Source organism: Chanos chanos, chromosome 6, assembly GCF_902362185.1.
Source record: "Chanos chanos chromosome 6, fChaCha1.1, whole genome shotgun sequence".
Lineage (NCBI taxonomy): Eukaryota > Metazoa > Chordata > Actinopteri > Gonorynchiformes > Chanidae > Chanos > Chanos chanos.
In genome coordinates this window covers 24,045,974-24,052,954 of record NC_044500.1, presented here as the reverse complement: position 1 = coordinate 24,052,954, position 6,981 = coordinate 24,045,974, and positions in this window count along the sequence as shown.

Below are 6,981 nucleotides of genomic sequence, written 5' to 3'. Positions count from 1 at the left end.
CTGAAATGACTGATTACTTAATTTGCCCGTGCGAGAGCGCTGCGCCTATCAATAAATTATCGTTCTATGATAGTTAGACAGCTCTCTTCACCAGTGATAATAGCATTGGTTATGTTACTGCTGTAACCACCTGAATAATGAACAAAAGTCCCCAGTCGTTCCTACACTGAGCCTGCGCAGCATCCATGTGACAAGTGAACCAGAGACCCGGGACCCAAAGACCCATAGTTATGAGTCGTGAACGAATCACTCATTTCTACACTGAGCCTGCGCAGCGGCCGAGACAAGTGAACGAGAGACTCAGGACCTGAAGACCCGCGGATATGAGTCGTGAACTAATCAGTCATTCCTACACTGAGCCTGCGCAGCGGTTATGTGACAAGTGAACGGAAGACACCCGAAAGACCCGTTCGTGAACGAAGCTGAGCACGCGCGGCCTAGGGAAAAAATGAACGAATCACTCACTTACTCCGACGACTTGTTTCTCCCGAGTCATACAAAAGATTAGTTCAAAATGAACGAATCGATCACGATCAACACATCACATCACTACTTTCCACTCCATTTAGAGGAAGTTTAACTTTTTTTTTTTTTTTAAACTTTGTGTGTTTAGGTATGTTTATGTGTTTTTATAATTCGTACAAAGACGGAGCCGGTGAAGTAGAAGCTAGAAGTTGAACCCTGTCTGTTTTCTTTTTTAGGGCTGTACAATATGTTAGTCATAACAAGCCCTGCTACACTGGGATGTTTTTTCATGGCACATGACACACAGTGGAAAAAAACCCACCACAAATGAGATAATTCTGTTCTCCTTTCCTGAAATCACTTGTTTGGCTAAGAAAAGGAATTCAAATATTTGCACATATCCCAGTTATTTGCCATTTCTCTAATATGTTTTAAAAACAGCAGATTTACATTGGCATTGTTGTATTTGGGCTGCATGTGTGTTTTTACTGGAATTTATGAAAGTGTGTGAGTGCAGCTCAGGTCCACATGCAGAACTTTGTCTGTCATTTATCTGTCATGATACAACCAGAGCCACGCTGACAGGGCTTGTTTTCCTGGGTTTTACAGGTGTCCTTGCCTCGTTACTTTGTGACGTGTTTCCCATTTATGGTAGAGGCTTTCCTGTCAGTCTGGCTAGAGCTCCTTTCCAAAAGTGCCCAAGACAGAGTGACAAGACAGAGTGCTCCCGTGAGACTGTGATATTAAAATCAAAGAAGCCTTTATCTGTCTGTTAAGAGACCTGAGGGACCACACAGGGAACTGAGATGCCTTTAATGTAACTGTCAGGCAGTTTTTTTTTATAAATATCTGGCTGCTTTGTTCTTCATAGAAAATATAGAGAATTATTCTTTCCCCTCTCATTTAGTCACCACAGGGTTGCCATGGCACTGTGGCCAACAGGAAAGTTAGATTAACATACACACTGAATTCCAATCTTCTCTTCTCTTCTCTTTTGCATCCCAAGACAGAAATGACCTTGTCCTGTTTTTCTTGTGTAAATGAAAATACTCAACACACTGTTATGCATTAAACACAAACCTGTCTGTCTGGGGTTTACACTCTAAATAGTGTGACCTGGTCTTTTTTTTAGCTATTGGTTCACCATGCTTATGAAATTTGACATGTAAAATTTGACAGCTTAGATATGTACCCTCTCATGTTATGAGTTTATAAAGATGCCGATGACAAACTAACAATCACGCCGTACTGGTTTAAGAGAGCTGTTTCAGTATAGATGTTTCAGAAAGACAAAAATGGTGTTTTGAGAGAGCATGTTTTGAGTCAGCTCATGATCATATGACCATCAAACAAGTTATTGGAAAAGGTTCTCCAAATCGTATGTGAATGTAATGTAATGTAAAAATGGCCTTTGAGCCAGTAAGGGTTTTAAGAGAACTCATTCCACTCAGCGATATTCATGAGTGTTAATCTCACTACGCAGAGCCACACGGTCTCACAGACTTTCCAGAAGAGTTGTACTAACAGGGGACACTAGGAGTGTGTGTGTGTGTGTGTGCACGAGTGAAGCAGCAACGCCACAGAGGGACAGCAAATTCACTGATAGAGAACAAAGGTGTTGGCAAGAATTTTCATTTCTAAAATGTGGTATTTTATATTATTATCTGTGTTGGTTATGAATGTTCACGACCTGCAGATGCTGGTGTTTCTAACTGCAAGAGGGGACTGGTAAAGAAGGAGCAGAGCTGAGTGTCTGTGGTCAGGCAGCAGAGACAAGGTGTTGTTGATTAGAAGAATTACATCAGCAACAGAACACAGACCCATGTATGTATATATACAGTATATACAGTGTGTGTGTGTGTGTGTGTGTGTGTATATATATATATGTATATGTATATATGTGTGTGTGTGTGTGTGTGTGTGTGTGTATATATATATATATATATATATATATATATATATATATGTCTGTGTATGTGTGTGTGTGTGTTTAGGCAGTTGTCTGTACTGACCAACTTGATACTCTGTAGGACTCTGTAGATCTTATGTCCAGTAGACGACACTGTTTCTTCTTCCTGGTGTGCAATGATTCCTTACGATCATATTTTACATCAAACAATAAGCTTTCAGCTGCTACGTGTGTGTGTGTGTGTATAGGTAGTTGTATCATATCCTTGAATAAGTACATTTACGTACAATTACTGTGACAGGAACTCTCACTTCCAGGAAAATCCTGCTTAAATTCTTATGTTAAATACACCTGATCAATGCACAATCCCTTAACAGTCCAAAAAATGATAACCGTGGGCTAACTGATTTCATCATTAGTCAACAGTCCAGTTTTTTATAACTAATTAAGCTGATGTGTACTGGTATTTTCCACCTTTTTTGCCAGCTGGAATTACCCAATAGTTACTTTTACGTGGATCTAGATCACAGGGAACAAGAAAAGGAAGTGTGACAAAAAAAAAGGTTTGCATGAAGTAGCGAAGCTGTTTGAGATTTTGATGTGAAATTTTGCTTGGAAAAATAATGACTCTGTTTATTGTTTTGTCAAGATAGGACGTGGAATCCTGTCTGTACTGACCAGCTCGATTCTCTGTAGGACTGTCTTTTTTCCAGTAGATGGCACTGTTGCTTTTCCCTGGTGTGAAATGATTCCTAATGATCATATTTCACATCGAACAACAAGATTGCAGTCACTGGTTCACATATTGCACCATGCTAAGTGCCTAAAACTTACTATTAACTTGCTATGTATTTGGTTAGGTGCATTGGCTGACTCCTCAGACACAGTGTAGAAGTCTGTTGCCATAACATTAACACAACATGCACTGCAGGCAGGGTTGGGTAACTCTACTTTAAGGCTGTTGTCCCTCACTGGAGGAGTAAACTGCCCTGATCAATTAGATATGCCAAAAGATCTACATGATCTATTGCTGGATTAAATCCAGGGGTGACTGCCCTGTGTGTCCAAGCCCAAATGTAATCTCAGTTCTGTCATACTTTACTCTTTATGGTCCTGTTTGTTACTTAGAAGGCAGGTCCCCCTGTGTATGAGTATTAGTGAGTGTAGATTTGAGCGCAGAAATCAACTTCACCTGTTCACAAGTGATTCATGAAACGTTCGTATCTCGCCAAGTACAGTGTTAGAATGATCGAGCGTTGATAAATGTGGCGGCTGAAGACGATCGTCATTTAAATATCACGCCCCTAAATATTCTTGGTGTGCAGCCGAATAGTCAAAAAAATTACGTCCTAAGTCCTTTCCTAACCACTTTTCCTTGACCTCGATGGAAAACGTCATGGAAATTCCAGTTGAAAATCCAGTAGCTAGTCTATTGGGATGAACTGGTCTCAAATGGTCTGTACTGGTTTCAACTGGTTCCAACTGGTTTTCAATGGTTTGCCCAGTTAAGAATACCAGTTGAAAACATTTAAAACCAATTTAGACCAACAGAGCCATGGGCAGTGGCTGCTTCACCAGTTCCACCCAGCTGAAACCAATAGGATGTAACTGGTGTTGTCTGCTATTCATTTCAACTGGAAACAATTGGTCTCAACTGGTCTAACAAACCCAATACCAGCACTTGGTGAGAGAGTGCTGTACATTGAGAATGCACTCAAAAATAATTAAATATAATGAAATTAATTGTTTGGTTCATCAATTAACAACCTACAAAGTGCACTAAAGAGAATACATTGTTTTTTTGAAAATGTCAAGTCATTTGTAAAACGTTTTAACTGTTAGTGTTTCTTTTAAAAATAAGCGTTTTTAAATTGAACATGAATTCATATTCAATCTAAAAACACTAATTTTTAAAGAAAGTTTTCTGCCTTCCTATTGGTCAATTTTTATCAATTATGTTTTATATAATTAACAGCTATAAACTGACCAAAGAAGTGCACACACTGTTTATTTGGACATGATCACTACTTACTGAAACAATTATAATACATCATAGTACGCATTTTGCTTACACGATCAGCTTGTCCTCCGTCTTGACTGAAGAGACACCTGGGAAGGGAGCGTGGCCCCCAGCCCTTCTTGAGTAATCTTATTGGTGTATTCAAAAATCCTTGCTGTAACGTCGCACGAAGGCAAGCAATCAAAACCCGCGAATTTCGCTTCGGTTAAAACGCAGCTTTACAGTTACAGCCTATAGTTAGCCTAAATTCACAGTAAAAAAAAAAGTTTGCTCTGGTAAGGTACTTGGAAGATAATTTTATCTTCCAAGTACCTTACCAGAGCAAACTTTTTTTATACGAGAAATGGGAACAACAGCCCGATAATTTTATCGGGCTGTTGTTCCCATTTCTCTTATAAAAAATTACGATTTCGACAAAACTACCAAGTACTGTGTGTTTGGACGACGGAGCCTATTACCAAGGCCAGGTTTTGCTATACCGGTAAGCTACTCATTGAATTGTTTAACATATCTTACTTAACTTACTTTAGCTTTTACATAGGACAAAAACAAGTACTCACTTCGTGGGCGTGTATGCTAGTAGAGTTATATTGATAGTTGTAACTATAGTTAAAAACAGGTGATAACGTTACCGAATCAGTTCCTGTGTGTCCCCGACGAGACTGTATATTCGATGTAGCACACGCTTGCTACTGTTCGCTGGATAACAGCTGTTTGTAAATACGGCTTTATATTGAGTATGCCTGCTGCTGTTAATGCGTTTAGTGAGTACATAGTTATGGATTTTATACAATGCAGCCGAAGATCGAGAACTCGCTACGACAGCGGAGAACAAGAGGGCCCCCTCCCCGAAATAAGGACACAAACAGCGTCACCCATCAGGGAGGTCACCGCTAAGAACGACAAAGGCAGCGCTGGATTGAAGGTCACCGCCATTAAGAACGACAAACTATGATTTTAAAAGTGAAATTCTGTATTGTACCATTACCAGCGAATGTTGTAAGCCTGGTTAACCATCTTTAGGCCTATTAAGTAGCCTAGAATTTGACACTGCCGTGTAAATGTTTAGAAATTTCCATCCTCCAACGTTCTGTATAGCCTATTAATCAAACAAAACATTTCCTGAGGCACTGCACTGCCACTTAAAAATGATTTTATATTCGTAGTTTTATGTTTCTATATTTTCTTTATGTTTACATTTTGTAGTTATATTTTAATTCCTTTTATGTTGCTTGGTACTGCACTCTGAATCTCGTTGTACATTTACGATGACAATAAAGGCATTCCTTATACATTTACTTGTTGCCTGTATTTCAGTATTCTCTGTTAAATTGTTATTATCAAGGTGTATATATAGATTGCAGTATACAAAGGTGTGTGTGTGTTCTCGGCCTGTGTGGACATGGTGGTAGTAAACTGTTAAAACATAAATTACATGCAGTGATGTATTCACTATAATTCCAGGTTCCACCAATTGAAATTAGTTTAATCCATTTAAATACCAACTGTAACATTTCACACACCACATCAGTTCACGTGAACTCAATAACCCAGTTGTCTTCAGCTAAAACCAATACAGACTGTTTGAGACCAGTTCAACCAGTACAGACCATTTGAGACCAGCAGTTTCTCTCAGTTGTTTTTCAGCTGGAACCAGACCAATACATTCCAGTAGAAATTTCTATTGGTTTTTCTACTGGGCATTCCAGTAGAAACCAGTTGAATGTGTTTCAATTTCCCTATAGAGACCAGTTAAAATTGCTCACTCACTCACTATCTAAGCTGCTTATCCTGATTAGAGTTGCGGAGGGTGCTGGAGCCTATCCCAGCGCTCATAGGGCAGGGCAGACACACAAACAAACCCACTCACACACACATTCACACCTAGGGGCAATTTAGTGTCTCCAATTCACCTAACCTGCATGTCTTTGGACGGTGGGAGGAAACCCACGCAGACACGGGGAGAACATGCAAACTCCACACAGAAAGGACCCTGGCCGCCCGGCCGGGAATCGAACCCAAAACCTTGCTGAGAGGCGACAGCTAGGACAGGCTCCAGCACCCCCGTGACCTTAACTAGGATAAGCAGCTCTGAAAATGAATGAATGAATAAACAGATAATTGCTATTTACAAGATCTACATTTTAACAATATACAAGACAATATACATTAATGTACAAGTGCTACTCTGGCTTCTTCGCCCAAGCTTTTACAAGAGGCCCATTTTCATAGTTTGTCAGGAGACATGCAACAGTATGGTGCTCTACTGGATTTCAACTGGAATTCCCTTATAAGGACAGGTGAGAAGGAGGACCTAGGAAGAGACAACCGTGGTGCTAAGAGAATCGGGCTGTGTCCGAAATGGCATACTACATACTACTCGCATACTAATTATGACGTAAAAGTAGTAAGTAGTATGCAGTACGTGAAAAATAAAAATTTTGCAGTACACTACAGTTACCCGGATGATGTACTACTCTGGCGAAAATTTCTAGTATACATCCCGAGCTCACTTCGCTGACTACTGCATCCCATGATGCAACGCGGTAACCTCTAACTTTCCAAAAATTTTCAAAAAACATGGCGG